Consider the following 15766-nt stretch of genomic DNA (forward strand, 5'->3'; position numbering starts at 1 on the left):
GGGCGTGGGTGTGGCTGTGGCTTTCCTTCAGCACAGAGGGACTCCAGACAAATCCTCCAGACAAATCCTCCAGACAAATCCTACTTGTCATGGTCATCTTTTTGATGAATTGTTGGATCCTGTGTGCTTGTATTTTGTGGAGGATCTTTGCATTTGTGTTCATAAGGATATTGGCCTGTGGGTCTCTTTTTTGGTTGTATCTCTGTCTGCTTTTTGTATCAGGGTGATGTTTCTGTTTCTTCAGGTCCTGAAAGAGCCTGAGAAGGATTGACAGTAGGTCCTCTCCAAAGGTTTGAAAGAATTCACTAGTGAATCCATCTGGGCCTAGGCTTTTGTTTTTGGGAAAATTTTTGATTACCATTTCAGTTTTCTCTGTAGTGATAGGTCTCTTAGGTTCTTGGTTCAGCCTTGGGAAGTTATTGGAGTCCAGAAGTTTATCTATTTCTTCTAGGTTTTCTCATTTCATGGCATAAAGTTTTTCAAAGTAATCTCTGATGATCCTTTGAATTTCTGTGGTGTCTGTTATGATGTCTCCTGTTTCATTTCTGATTTGGTTTATTAAGGTTCTTTCTCTGTATTGCTAGGCGTTTATCGATCTTTTATTTTTTGAAAGAACCTACTCCTGGTATCACTGATGTTCTAAAACTTTTTTTGATTCCAGTTCATTATTTCTGGTTGAGTCTTCTAGGCTACCAATGTCACTCAGTAAGCCTACTGGGATGGGATTCTGTGTTGCTTTTCAGTCTGGAGTTGTTTCGTGTGTGTGTGTGTGTGTGTGTGTGTGTGTGTGTGTGTGTGGTTTGGTGACTGATGTTAAGGTTCTTTGTATTTTCAGAGTTACAGAGAGGTGAAGAATGTACGGCCTCACGTCTTTGAGTGGGGGGGGGACCCCGACTGAGGGGCAGGATGGTGATGCTTAGCAACCCACTGGCCTCAGTTTCCTGAGCCCTGGATCATTTTTTATTTTGTGATAATTTAGCACTTAATGGGGGCTTTACAGTTGTACTAGTTGTTATGTGTTGCTAATCTTAATTAAGCAGTGTCATCTATGGAAAAATATTGGTTGGATTTAGTACATTTAGAAAACTTACATTACCTGATTTTAAAGTTATGTCTAATCTTGAATCTTTTGGGATTAATTTGTATTTCTTTTTTTTTTTTTTTTTGTAGGGTGGAAGAAGAGAAATAAGTTATTTCGAAATTCAGCCACATGATCTGTCGGGATGGACATTTGTCTGACATATTATATGGAGGTAATCCAAAATTGTATTAAGCAGTCTTAAATTTTACTTCTTCGGTAGTGCTTGCCATTTACCAATGGTCATTTTTCTATTTTAGTTCCCTTGCTTTAGGAAAACAGATGATGATCCTCTTCTGTCTTGATTTTTTTGTTGGTGCATATTTTAAACTTGTACTTTTACCCTTCAATGTAAAAGAAAATTATATACTTAACAGTTCTTAGAATATTTACATTTCTGCTAGTGGTAGTCTTATACAATTATTAATGAACATAAATTTCCTCAAGTTCCTTGTTAATTTTGAGGATTCTGAAATGAACAGGTGAAAATACTAGAAATTTTATTGGCCATATTTTAAGATTTTCTTCTTTTTTTCCCCGTATTTGCTGGTGATTTTCATGTTTAGCATTTCTCACTCCTTAGTCAAACTTCTTATAAGAGGTACAAAAACACTTAATCAGTAGAAAATTTTATTCAGTTTTAAAAAGGACTTTTTTAAATGGTCATTTAAAAATGCCCATTCTCACTTACTATTAACACTAGTGTGTGAATGTTTATTCTTCCAGACATATGTGTGTGTGCAAACCTTTGCTTATGTGTTTATATGCTTGATACAAATGAGATCACACTAATTTGTTTACCGTTCTGTCTCTTTTATTGTTAACTTTGTTCTTTGCTTTGTCCTCATTTCATATTTTATAATAAATGATATCCATTGAGTAAAATGGAGCATTTCTTTTACTATTGGCTTATATATCCAACATTTGAATGTGATATTAGGTATTTTGTAAACTATGGATATTTAGCAATTTTGGTGCTGTTGTAAATGGTAGTTTAGTGGAATGTTCTTTAGTTTGTCTTTGCACATATTTAAAAGTAAATATGCATAAAAAGTTCTAGGGAAGGATTTATATGACAATGTTATGTACACTAAGTAGTTTTGTGGGTGAATTTTATAAAGGATTACCCCATGTCATTTGGCTAGGAAAATGGTAGTCTCTTTATTTCTTTGATACCACTAACTCTTGTCAGCTTTATTGTTAGTTTTCTGTTTAGTGTTCAAGATTTTGTTAGCATGAATTTGCGTATTTTCCTCCGTAAGTTTCACTATAGTAGATTGAACACATTCGTGTCGTTGTTAGGCCAGTTATTATCACTCAGTTTTAATTTACTTTTGTTCTTGGCTTTTGCCTTATAGAATTAAAGTTTTTAAATTAGTGGCCTTTTCCTTTTTTGCTGGAGATGGGCGAGTTCTGTGCCAGTTTTAGAGCTCTTCGCCAGGGCCTGGGAGGCAGCTCGACCTGCTGGCGTGCATGCCGGCATATGGGAGCTTTGGGTTCGATTCCTGGCCTGCATGGTCTCCTGCATGGCTTTGCTAAGCGTGTCCCCAGAGCACTGGGCCAGGAGAAGTCCACTCAGCTACCCAGCACTGTGGGTCATGACCCTCAGCCCCATCCATCCAAAACAAGATGGAATTTTCAGTAGTGAGGGGACTTGCTATCAGAATATTGCTGAATGGCATGTAAAAATTTATTTTAGTGACATGAAATTGTATCTTCACATTTGATAGTTTTGAATCCTGTGAAACTGTTGTACTTAAAAGCAGTACAAGGTTAACTATTTTCATAGCTTAAATTATTAAGAGTTTGATGTATTTTGAGTGTATTTGATCTGAGCACTGTATTTAGAGATCAGTGTTGGTCTCTTTAACCAGTTGTCCCCATTCCAGTGATGCATTTCTTTCCCGGCACGTATTCAATGTGGCCCATACTCGAAATGCTGCTTATCATACACCGAATTCCTGTGATTTGGAGGACCTGTCTCTGAATTCGGTTTTGTTCATCTGCCTATCTCTGTAAGAGTAAGATTTAGCAAAGGAATTGCCTGTAAACTTAACATACAGATAGTTTCTATTTTGGTGTCGTGAGGGGTTCTCAAGTGCTCAGGGTGCCTAGGTCCCTCTGGCAGCTCAGCAGACAGGCTGCTAGTGGCTCAGTGTGAGGATATGATGCTGCTTGGGCCAGGCCTGAGATGCAGGAAACCACTTGGGAGACTCGAGCGGTGCTCGGGGGCTTCCATGGTGATAGTTGGGGCACCACTGATGCTAGGGCTAAAATCGGGCTCAGCTGCAAGCAAGGCAAGGGCTGGAACCCTTGTAGTGGCTCTCTGGTCTCTACATAAAGCTTTATACAAATGATCGATACTAGTCAATATATTAACTATAGCGATTATAGAAAGTTAAAATTCTTGGGAATGATTTACATAAAGAAAAAAATTGAAACAGCTAAGGATTAAGGTAGAAGATGTGAGTCAATTCAGATTTTTAGTTTTTGTTTTGGGGCCATACCAGGGCTTATACCTGGCTCTGTTCAGGGATTTCTTTTTTCTTTTTTTTTTTTCATTTTGGGTTACTCCTGGCTCTGCACTCAGGAATTACTCCTGGTGGTGCTCAGGGGACCATATGGGATGCTGGGAATTGAACCCGGGTCGACTGCGTGCAAGGCAAATGCCCTACCGCTGTGCTATTGCTCCAGCCCCCCCCCCTTTTTTGGGTCACACCTGGCGATGCACAGGGGTCACTCCTGGCTCTGCACTCAGGAATCACCCCTGGTGGTGCTCAGGGGACCATATGGGATGCTGGGAATCGAACCCGGGTTGGCCGCGTGCAAGGCAAACGCCCTACCCGCTGTGTTATTGCTTCAGTCCCTGTTCAGGGATTTCTTCTGGTGGTGCAGGGGATGGAACCAGAGCTGGCTGCTTGTAAAGCCATGTCTTAATGCCAACGTGGTCTCTCTAGCCCGTTCAAATTTTTGAAAAGATGTGAAATCTGTTATTTTGCTGTAGAAGTATAATTGATTGAAGTTTATTGATCTAATCTTGTGTGACATGGCTTAATTCTGTTTTATGGATTCATTAGGGGGAAATTTTTGCAAGATTAAAAAAAGTAAAAGTAGTTTTGTTTCTTCTGCTGTAATATACTAGTGCTTTTTAGTTGCTTGCTTTATCTGATCTGATCTGATCTGTTTTCCCGTGTTGTTAAATCGCTAGTGAGAGCCCTTATACGGCGTTGAATAGAAAACAGATATTGGGATCTTAGCAGGAAAGCAGTCAGTAGTATTGCTTGTTAGCAGTGATAGTGTTTTGTAGATGGTCTGTGTGTGTGTGTGTGTGTGTGTGTGTGTGTGTTCACACGCGCACGCTTTTTTTACATACATACATTTAAAATTTTTTTTAATTGAATTACCGTGAGATAGAGCATTACAAAATTGTTCATTATTGTGACATTTTTGTATATGGTGCCAGGGAATTGAACCCAGATTTTGTGAATATAGTGCCTGCACCATACCACTTAGATACATCATGGCCTGTTGTTTTTACGGTTAACTATCTAAAAATATATTTATGAGATACATATGTGGATAGATTTTATATTTTTGACTTTGGTTTCAAATTATATCTTAATTTATAAATTTAATTGCAAAATGTGGCTTCTGTCTTTGTTTTGTGAAGGAGTTTGTGAAGGGATGATAGTTATTTAAATATTTAATGGAGAAGCCAAAATGTTGGTATAGCAGGTAGGGCACTTGCCTCGACGTAGCAGTTCAGTTCCTGGCACCCCATACAGCCTTCAGAGCTCTCCAGGAGTAATCCTTGAGCGCAGAGTTGGAAGTAAGTCCTCAGTACCACCAGGTGTGTCCTCCAAACCACAACAGACCAAAAGAGATTTATGTATTTTATTAATAATGCCATTTTCTTTTTTATAGGAAGATTTAAAATACTAATTCAGTTATTTTGTTATATTTAGATTTATTTTCTCTAGACTCAGTTTTGATAATTGATATCTTTCTAGGAGTTTTTCTATTTCATAAAAGTGGTTTAATTTGGTGGTATGAATTTGCTTTTAATTTTTATGGTGTCAGTTCTGATTTTTGTAATTTGTATATTTTTCTTTGTCCTTTGCCATTCTACCTAAAAAAAGAATTGTTCGTTGATTATGCCAAATCTCTCTAGAAGAATCAAGTTTTTCCTTTTATTTTCTCCTTTGTATTTCTGATCTTTATGGTTTCCTTTCTTTTGCTACTTGCTTTATGGTTCACTTTTTCTATTTTCTAGTTTAGAAGGCTACATTACTGATTTGAAACTCTCCTTTAAATGTAGATTTCATTTCTTTCCTGGAGGCTTGCCAGACTAGCTTTCCCTGTGCCCTTGGTTTGCATCCTGAGCACATACGCCCTGGCTGCTGAGTCAGTGAAGGGATTCCAAATAGGCAGTGATAGCCAGTGGTGACAGCCCTCTAGAATGGCCTCTGGGCTTCGTGGAGGGGTTGCTAGAGGGCCTGGGGACAGCGGTGGGGAGGCAGGCTGATGATTAGTGGTGGCTCTGAAACGCTCAGAACCTTCTGAGCCATCGTACTGTGAATCACGGTGTCTTAGTAAAAGTTGAAAAAAAGAATCTGTTTCTTATAAGAACTAATTTAACTATCTTAAATTTGTTGCTAATCCATTCAGTTATGGATTTCCTGTTAGTTTCTTCTTTCACCTGTGTGATTTAATGATACTTGAATCAGGGTCCCCAGGCCTGCTCCATGGCCAGGGTGCTGGCAGCCGGGCTCAGCTCCTGCTTGCCTTGCATCGCCTGCCCTGGCCCCAGACAGGATCAGAGACATGGCTTTGTCTGTAATCCTGGAGGACCCTCCACCGAGGACCCTCCAGCTTCCAGGATCGTTGATAATTGATTTGATTCTGTTATGGTAGGGAATGGATGAGTATAATTGAGTTCATTTTATAAGACTCGTTTCAGATTTTTCGTCTTTCTGGTTATTTTGGTTGGTTGATTTTGGGTTTTGAGCACACTGGTCGTGCTTAAGGCATTCCCAGCTCCTGCTTGGGAGTCATGACTGCAGTTCTCAGGGGACTGACACTAGGTCTTCTTCATACTAAATGTTTGCTTCAGCCTTTTACCTATCTCCTTGGTCCTTGGAGTTAGATTTATTTTCCTTTCTGTTTTTCTTGTTAGATGTTTCTGCTGTCAAAAAAAAAATAGTCTTGTTATTCTTTCTCTTTTTTTCCTTGTTCACTTTTGTTTGTCCTGTTTTGTGTGGCTGGAATGCACGGGACTAAACCTGGATCGGCTGAGTGTAAGGCCAGTGCCTTACACACTGTACTATCTCTCCGGCCCCAAATTTTATTTGCCCTTTTATGTCTATCATGCTTTTTATTCTTTGGTGGTTATTGTGAAATCTACATTTGGTAGTACTGGTCAGGGGTATTTGATGCCACTGATTGAACGTGGCCTTCCACGTAGGAAGTTTACCTTCTGACACTTACGCCACAGCCCTGCCCTAGACCATCTATTATACCATTTTTTCTAAAAGATAATGTTGCTGTCTTCTTGATGTTTTCCCCTTTCAGCATATTAAATATATATTTTACCTTTTAGTATTTAAAAATGTATTTATTATTATATATCTAGCCTTTGTTCCTGATTAAAACTCAGCTGTTAGTTAATTGGGTTAATGATTCTCAGTGCATGCAGAGTAAATACTTTCTTTTTGCTTGTGATATTTTTCTCTTTGCTTTTGCTTTTCAGTTTTATGCCGATGTTCTTCGTATTTATCACACTTCAGATTCATTGAACTTGTAAGATTTGTAGATTTGATTTATTTTACAAAATAAAATTTGGGGAGTTTTGATTTTATTAAACTTTTTTCCCTGCACCTTCCCTGCACTCTCTGGGACCCCAAGAATGTTGGTAAGTTGACCTCCAATGCACTGATAATTTTCTTCGACCTTTCATTCCTCTCTGTTCTTCAGATTGGATCATTTCTGCTCATTTCTTGAAGCTCATCGATTTCCTTCTGCTATCTTTAATCTGCTGTCCAGTCCTTACAGTTTTTTAAGTAACTGTACTCTGTACATTCAGAATTTAAATGTGTTCTTGGCATAATTTTCGCAGCTTTATGAAGAATATTATTTGTGGACTTTCTGTAATTAAAAGTTAAAATATGCCTTTTAGTATATAATATTTTTAAATTTTTGTTTACTTAAATTTTTATCTTAGTTCTCTGACATGGTTTGTAGTGACTGCAGTTTGCCATCAATATGGACCTTGTTTTCATTTTTTTGGACACATCTTATTTAGTGTTGGAAATGAAAGCGTGGTGTTTTGGATACCGTACTGCACAGCTCTGGATTGTGACTCTCCTCTTGTCCAGATTACTTACTATTTTTTTGTTACTGTCACTTCACTATTGTTTGTACACAGTGAAAGCATTTCAATCTTATTTTTCCTTTTTTCCCCTTTTTTACTGAATCACTGTGAGATAGACCCTTACAAAGTTGTTCATGACCGGGTTTCAGTCAGTGTTCCTACACCCATCCTTCCCCCAGTGTACATTTCCCCCCCTGCCTGCCTGCCTGCCTGGCTCTGTGGTAGGCACCTCTCTGTCTCTGTCTCTCTGTCCCCTCTGTCCTCTCTGTCTTCTCGTTTCTTCTCTCTCCACCCCTTTTGAGCGTTGTGGTTTGCAATATAGATACTGAAAGTTTGTCATATATATCTCTTTACATGCTGAAATCATTTTTTGGGGGGAAAGTTTTTATCAAGAGTAAGGGGTATCTGTGAATATTAGAACATTTTCAATTGTAAGATTTCTAGGGATTGGTGAGCTTCATAAGCCGGGCCAGAGAGATAGTACAGTGAGTAGGGTACTTGTCTTTTACAAGAATGACCTGGGTTTGATGCCTTAGATTCCATATAGACCCCTGTGGAGCGATCCTTGAATGCAAAGCCAGGAGTAAGCCCTAAGCACCGCCAGGTGTGGCCCCAAGCTCCTCCCCCTCCCCCAGGATACAATATTAAAATGGATTTAAAAAATGAATTAGAGGGACTGGAGCAATAGCACAGTGGGTAGGGCGTTTGCCTTGCACGTGGCCGACCTGGGTTCGATTCCCAGCATCCCATATGGTCCCGCAAGCATCGCCAGGGTGATTCCTTCCTGAGTGCAGAGCCAGGAGTAACCCCTGTGCATTGCTGGGTGTGACCCAAAAAAGCAAAAAAAAAAAATGAATTAGTATTATATATTTTGTTGTTCAAAAGGAGAATTACTATGGAATTATTCAAGGTTAGAAAAACCTCTTGCCTTTGTACTATACAACTTGTTCCATAGTAATAGGATTGCAGGGTGTTTCTTGTACCATCCGCCTCCTTAAGCTCCCAGGGGAGGGGTGAGTCTAAGCTCTTCTGCCCATCCTTTGAGGGGGTCCTCCTTGGGGGTGCTCAAGGGCCCAGCCTGCAGGACCCTCGCTCTGCTCAGGGACCATCTGTGGAACGGAGCTTTACCCCAGCTGGCTCCCCAGCTCGGGGAAATTATGTGAACTCTTAGTTCTCTTCTTGTTTCTTTTTTTATTTAGCTCAGCTCAGAATGTTGTCAGGAAATTCTCTTTATGTATATAATTTGTACTCTTCATTTTTATGTTTGGGTATAGAACACTTTTCCTATAATTATTTCCATCTTTTTACAACTTTTCTTATGAAAGATAACATTGGTGGGGCCAGAGAGATAACCATAAACAAACAAAAAAAAACCCACCAGACCTATTGACTATTTCTTTATCTAGGTACTAAGTGTGATGTCATATCTGTGATCTTACCCATTTTGTGTATGACTGGTTTTATTTGTTATTTATGAAGCCTGGTATTATGTTTCTTTATACCTCAAAGAATTTGCAATGTTATTAAATGTTTTCAAACATTCGTTTTCTTTTTTCTGACCTTGTAAGTCTCTTTTCTATCCTTTTGAATTTTCTAAATGTTTTATATCTGAAGCTGTAAACTTCCAGATCTAATTATTCTTTGTAAGGTCAGGGTTATTTCACGGTTACTCCTTGGCACAGTTGTATTTTTCCGGTTTCAGATTTAAAAACAAGTAATTGCATCGGTCATTCAGGCATAGCTTATTATTTACAAGGGTTTATAACATTCTACCAGTTTTACTATATTATGTTTATTCATCTTGTTTTACCTCAAATAATACATTTTATTTGTTATATTCCTTTTATAGGAATTGGATGGCGTAAGTGATTAAGATGGTAGTGAGGGTCTGAAGCCTGTGACAGGCAGAAACTCAGCCATGGTTACTTTTCCAACTCCAGAGCTTTCCCCTGCCCTGCTTTGAAGTCTTCGTTTGACCTTAGTTTGAGGTAACCTTAATCATTTTTTGTTAAAATCATAAATAAATGTTTTTACATATAAAACCCTTCTTTGAGTGTTAGAACGTCATGTTGAATTTAACTTTTTAAACATGTTTTAATTATATGAAATAAATTTGGCATGAGTTTTTAAAAAGCAGTATTAAGAGAAATTCGATACACAATAAATTGATTTTATATAGTTTTGTTTAGCATAGTATACCAAAAAATGTGTAGCTTTTGTAATTTCAAGTGAAATTTAAGTGGGAAATTATTTTCTTCATTAATCCTTTCAGCATTGCGTTTTTCACCCGCCTGAAATCAACATATACTCAGATTAAATTTACTGGCATTCCCAGGGAAATTGTATTTTCTCACTTGATAAAAGTTAGACTTTTAATCAGTTTTCATGGTATTTGGCTATAATTTCTTTGAAAGGGGAGGTGCTCCCCAAGCAGTGCTCAGAAGGCCTGGGGCCTGCTACAGGCATCTTGGATGCCCCCAGGGTCACCATGACCGAGCTGGGGAACCATGGTGTGTGGAGCAAACTGCAGGGTATGGCCTGTAGCTTTTAGAGATATCTCCCTGACTTCGAGTTTTAAGTTTCATTTATTTTAATTAAAAATTTTTGGAATGTTTTAGCACTTATGAAAGGACTTAATACATAGAATCTTCCCTGCACCCCTTCTCTCCCACTTCTGTCCGGCCCCTGAGCAAGCCCCTGATCAAGCTCATGTCCCCTTCCTTGTTCCCTCCTTCCCTCACTCTCACCCTCCCTTGCTCCTTTTAATTGTTTGGTCACACCCTGCTGTGCTCCTGGCTTCCTGCTGGGCCAGTTCTTAGAACTCACACCATATGGGATGGTGGGTTTCCAGTGTGGCCTACCTTGCACAGGGCCTGCTGTTCTCTCTCGCTAGCCCCTCTCGTCTGGGTTTCTTTAGATTCTGTATGTGAGGGAGATTATTCTGTGTTTGCCCCTCTCCTTTTGACTCTGAACTCCAGATCCATCCAGGGAACAGCGAATTGAATGATTTTACTCTTTACGTAGCCAAGTAATATTAATTACACTGTGTATATATCACAGTTTCTGTATCCAGTTTTTGGACACTTGGGTTCTTTCTGTATTTTGGCTGTTGTCATAATATTGCAATATTGAAGAGCAAATGGGTTTTATGAGTACAGTTTTGGGCCCTTGGGGGTAGTTGCCAAAAAGTGGAATTGCTGCATCATATGGAAAGTCAATTCTTGGTATTTTGAGAGTGTCCGTATTGTCTTCCAGAAAGGTTGAACCAGTTGATATTTCTACTGGCAGTGAATGAGGATTCTGTTTCCCCCACATCCATGTCAACACTGGTTGTTTTTGTTCTTTTTGATGTGGGACATGCTTTAAAAAATGTAACAAAAGTATAGCAGTTATTGTACAATTGTACTCATTGTATATTTGCTGAATTATTATAAGGGGTGATCACACCGATAACTATTTTAATTGTATTAGATAAAATATAGACTTGGCTGTTACGATGTTAGCTTATATAGAATTTCTGTTTACCTGAAAAATTCATGTAAACCATTTAGATTTTATAGAAGCTCTACAGAACCATTGAGCCTCTTCTTTGTTTTTCTCTGCTGTTTTTGTTATTTTCTGTGGTTCATAGTATTTGCTTTTTGTTTTATGCTTTTGGTCTGCTTCACTTTGGTGCTTGATGGAGCTGGAGGTAGAGCATGGGCCGCCTCCGTGCAGAGCTGCACTCTGGCTCATTGAACTGTCTCTGGGACCCAAAGAGGAGATTGAATCCTGGGCCTCAGATGTGAATATGTTCTTTCCTGCTGGACTGTTCTCTGTTCTCCAAGATGGTTATAATCAGGCTTGTCAATAGCAGAAGGAAAAGGAAAGCAAATTTTCTTTCCTTTAAGGAGAGTTGTGTGTATTATGTCAGTTCATATCCCCACGATACGGATACTGCTATATCACAACTCTCAAGGGGACTGGAAATAGTCCTGGTATTTTTTTTTAATTGGATAATAAGCGAATGCATTTGTGTGTGGAGGGGCAACTAATTGTCACGTTAGTGTTTTATCAGATTTGCTTTCTGTCTGTTTAGACATTAAATTATTTTTATTGTTCCATATGTAGTATCTCTTTGCCTGTGACCCTAATTTAGAAATCATGCCTCTTCAAACTGGGAGGCAACTCGAGTTTTGTGACTAGTTTAATGGTTTATTGATTAAAACCACTTGCCTCAATATCCTAAGATGCAGTAAGGTTTTAATATTTATTTTTTATTTTAAGTGATTTGGGGCTTGGGCGCACACGGCTGTGCTCGGGAGACCCCCTGTGCTGGGGATAGGACCAGGTCGGCAGCGTGCACGGCAGTGCCTTACCCTGAGTGCCTCACCAGCCTGCAGCAAGGTTTTATTTATTTTATTTTGGTTTCTGGGCTGTGCCTGACAGTGCTTAAGGGTTACTTTTGGCTATGCACTCAGGAATTATTCAGACAGGCTCAGGGAACCATAGGAGATGTCGGGGTTGAACCCGGGTCAGCTGCGTGCAAGGCAAGTGCCCTGCCTATTGTGCTATTACTTCAGCCCCAAAGGTTTTCAACATTACAATTTAGTTGAAATGATTGTTTTAACTGCAATTAGGTTGGAATGCTGTTTCTGACTTGGGGTGTGGAGTGGGGGGAAACTAGGGGCCAGAGATGTCACAGCGGGTAAGGCACTTGCCTTGCATGTGGCCTACCAGATTCAATCCTCAGCATCCCATAAGGTTCTCTGAGCATTGTAGGAGTAAGCCCAGGGCACAGCTAGGTGTGGCCCCAAAACAAAAAAATCATCAAGAACGAGTAATAGATTTGTACAGTATGTTTGACCAAAGCAAATGAGGGAGTCTTGGGTAGATCTTTTTAGTTAAATACATGCTACATGTAACTAGTTTCTTCTAAGAAGTGTTTTATTCTGAAATTTTGGATATGACAGCAAAATTTATTCTTGAGATGTGCTTTAAATAGCTCTTATTAGATACTTCCTTATTTTGTAGTACCCTTTGATTTTTGTTTCTTGTTGTTGCTGTTATTTCTGGGCCATACCAGAGGCTCTGGCACCAGTCGTGGTCGTGCCTGGGGCCCATGCGGGGGTGATCCGGGCCTTCTGCGTGCCTGTGTTCTGTCCCCTGAGCTGTCTCTCCAGTGTAGTGATGGTACCTTTTTAAAGAGCCTTTGATAACTGTTAGTCTTAACATTTTAAAAAAATATTTAGTATACAGCTCAGTGGTTTTTTTTCTTTTTCTTTTTTTTTTTTGCTTTTTGGGTCACACCCGGCGATGCACAGGGGTTACTCCTGGCTCTGCACTCAGGAATCACTCCTGGCAGTGCTCAGGGGACCATATGGGATGCTGGGAATCGAACTCGGGTTGGCTGCGTGTAAGGCAAATGCCCTACCTGCTGTGCTATCATTCCAGCCCCTACAGTTCAGTGTTATGATGTAGGTGTTTTGGACATTGAAGGCAGTGAGCATGTCCTATTTTTTGGTTTTTGGATTACTACTGGTTCTGTGTTTTTTGTGGAGCTTTGGGGGACCATTTGGGGCACCAGGGAGTGAACCCAGATTGGAACATGCAGTGCCCTACCTACTGTATTATTGCTCTGGCCCCTTCATGGGTAGCTCACAAATTGGGTTTAACTGTTCAAGTGAGAGCATTTGTATAATGTTCATAAAATCAAAATTCAGGGGCCAGGGTGATAGTAAAGTGGGTAGGGCTTTTGCCTTGCACACGGTCAACCCTGGTTTGAGCCCCGGCATCTGAGATGGTCACCCAGGCATGGCCAGGAGTAATTCCTGAGCACAAAGTCAGGGTTAGCCCCTAAACATTGCCAGATGTGACCTAAAACCAAACCAAAACAAAATTTTTTTTTAAAAAGCATTGTTTTGATAGCAAACATTTTACATTCTGTTCTGGAATGCTGTGTGGTACATATTAAAGATTACATTGGTCTTAGTTTTTTAAACATAATTGGTTCATAATACTTTTACATAGAACTATAGGAAAATAATTTTTAATAGAATAGATATTTATTGTTTAAATTCTGAGTAGGAATAAAATATTAGAGTAAATGACTAGGTCAGCAGAACAGAGTTGTTTTGCTTGAACCTTTTTTAAAAAATCTTTTTCTCTCCTACTTTCTATTTTGAGATAAATTATAATTGTTTCTAACAGTTTGAGTTGCATAAATATTAGGTTTTAATATTTCTTACTACCACTGTTTTTTGTTATTACATTGATTTAGAAACTATTGGTGATGAGTATTTGGTATATAGAATATGCTGAGATTATGCTTTTTGAGAAGAGTTTCAGGCATAAATGCCTGTTAAGTTTGGCTTAAATGTTTATAAATATTTTTCTGTGGTTAAAAAAATGATCACAGGTGTTTTAGTTGTCATATTGTATAAAATGATTTTAATTCTCAGTAGTAAACATTATTTACTAGCACTAATTTTAAAGGCAATTTGTCCAGTTCCTGTTTTTGTGAAAAGATGCTCCTATTAGGATACTTTATGAATAATAACAAGATAAAAGTTATCTAAGGTTATAGTTTACATGATATGCTTCATAGATGTGAAATGGAAATTTACAAAGCTGTATTTGTAGAGGTATTTGGAATATATATTTGGAACATAGCATATGCTTAGAGAGGAAGTAGACTTTGTTTTAATATAGAGATGAAGCAATTTTTATTTAAATATAAAGTACACTTTTGAAGGCTTAGAATAAAATTTAGCAACAACAAATTGTTCAGTATCTGTTGATCATAAGTTTATTTGTTTCTTCTTGGTGTCTGACTAGTTAATCTTGAGGGAATGGGTGGGTGGGGGGGGGAGAGAGAGAGACTGTCTGTCTCTCTCTGGGACTGTGTGTGTTGCCTGCCCTGGTTCCAGGGCCTCCTGTGTGAAGTATGCTTACTATCTCTGAGCTTCTTCCCCATCCCCAAGGCTGATGTTTTATGATATTTCTATTTCAGTTTTGGGTGATGCTGGTGGCTTGGGCTAGTCCTTTGGGTGCCTCATGCATGCAGAGTGGAGACTCTGGCCTGCCGTTCTGACTCTGGCCCTGAAGTTTGTGCTTCTCATGTGGATCTTTTTAAGGTGTTGCTTCTTAATGACCATTGCATAGGTTTGAACTAAAACCAGACAACAAGGAGCTTTTTGAAGCTTTTTGTGTCTGTCAAAATAAAAAAAATTATTATGCAGAAGTGGGCTGTGAAATTTAGTGTTATCTTTTTTATGTGTTTTAGAATAGATTCCTGTGCCTGCAGGTGTTTTTTTTTTTTTTTTTTTAAACACAGGCCCAAACAGTTTTCATGCTAAAGAGTATTGTTGAGTTTTATTTTGTTTCTTTTTTTTTTTTTTTGAGTTTTATTTTGAAGTGAAGATGACTCTGGCAGGGGCTGGAGTTAATGTTGGGACCACACCTGGCCTCTTCTCTTTGTCTAAATATTACTTGTGCTTGAGACTGTAGGTTACAAGGCATTGAATGAGTACTGGCACACAAAACATGCACTCCAACTCTTTGAGCTGTTTTTTCAGCCTGGAAATTACTCTTTTTTACAGAAAAGATAGTGAAGTTTCCTAGTTTGCCACTATGCTTTGATTCTACATTGTTTATATAAAGTGGATGAAAAACTGAATGAAAGAATGACTATGGAGAAATTCACTGTGTGAGTGATAGCTGCAGGTGGGAAATGGGGACGTGTGGCAGTGTGGTAGTGTTTCCTCTTCCTCTGTGTCTGTCTGCTGTGGCCCGGGACACCAGAGTACCTGAACTGAGTGCACCAGGCCTTTTCCACACAGACCGTGGATGGGAGGCAGGGCCAGAGCACAGCCCGTGAGCCTGTGAGAAAGCCTGTTTACTTCTTCGTTCTGTAACTTTGGGTAAACCCTAGTTTCTTTATCTATTAAACAAATACTCTGTTAATATGCGTACATAACTTGCGTATATATGTGAATTAAAACTCATATAAGTATGCCTGACACAGTCTCAAATTTAGTAGAACCATAACATGTTATTATTCCTGCGTTATGATAATCTCTCAGCTTTGTAATACAAATTCAAAATCACTTGTATAGGTCTCCCATAAAAACTTCAGTCAGTATTTAAAGTGCCTTACATAGTGGATTCAAATTTAATAATACCCAACTTATTTTATAGTGCTTCTGTTAACTTTTTTCTCTGAAAACAAGCTGAAACAGTCTAGTAGAAAATACTTGAAACATTAGAAAATAATTATTGATAGGGGCCAAGCCCTATCAATAGTACAGTGAGTAGTGTGCTTGCTAGCCTTGCACGTG

At 38.9% G+C, this 15766-nt stretch overlaps 1 protein-coding gene across 8 annotated transcripts in view; it reads left to right on the top strand.

Moving 5' to 3' along the window:
• The window catches only part of ZNF148 (zinc finger protein 148), a 137842-nt gene that overhangs the window by 37647 nt on the left and 84429 nt on the right, over positions 1–15766 (top strand). For 4 of the 8 annotated variants that reach the window (XM_055125288.1, XM_055125281.1, XM_055125285.1 and 1 more), the window contains exons 2-4: positions 1171–1253; positions 6828–6989; positions 9298–9436. The gene's annotated coding sequence lies outside the window, so the exon portion shown is untranslated. The remainder of the gene's footprint in view (positions 1–1170; positions 1254–6827; positions 6990–9297; positions 9437–15766) is intronic. The other 4 variants (XM_055125282.1, XM_055125286.1, XM_055125283.1 and 1 more) reach the window with 2 other exon arrangements.

The sequence above is a fragment of the Sorex araneus genome, chromosome 2, assembly GCF_027595985.1.
Source record: "Sorex araneus isolate mSorAra2 chromosome 2, mSorAra2.pri, whole genome shotgun sequence".
Lineage (NCBI taxonomy): Eukaryota > Metazoa > Chordata > Mammalia > Eulipotyphla > Soricidae > Sorex > Sorex araneus.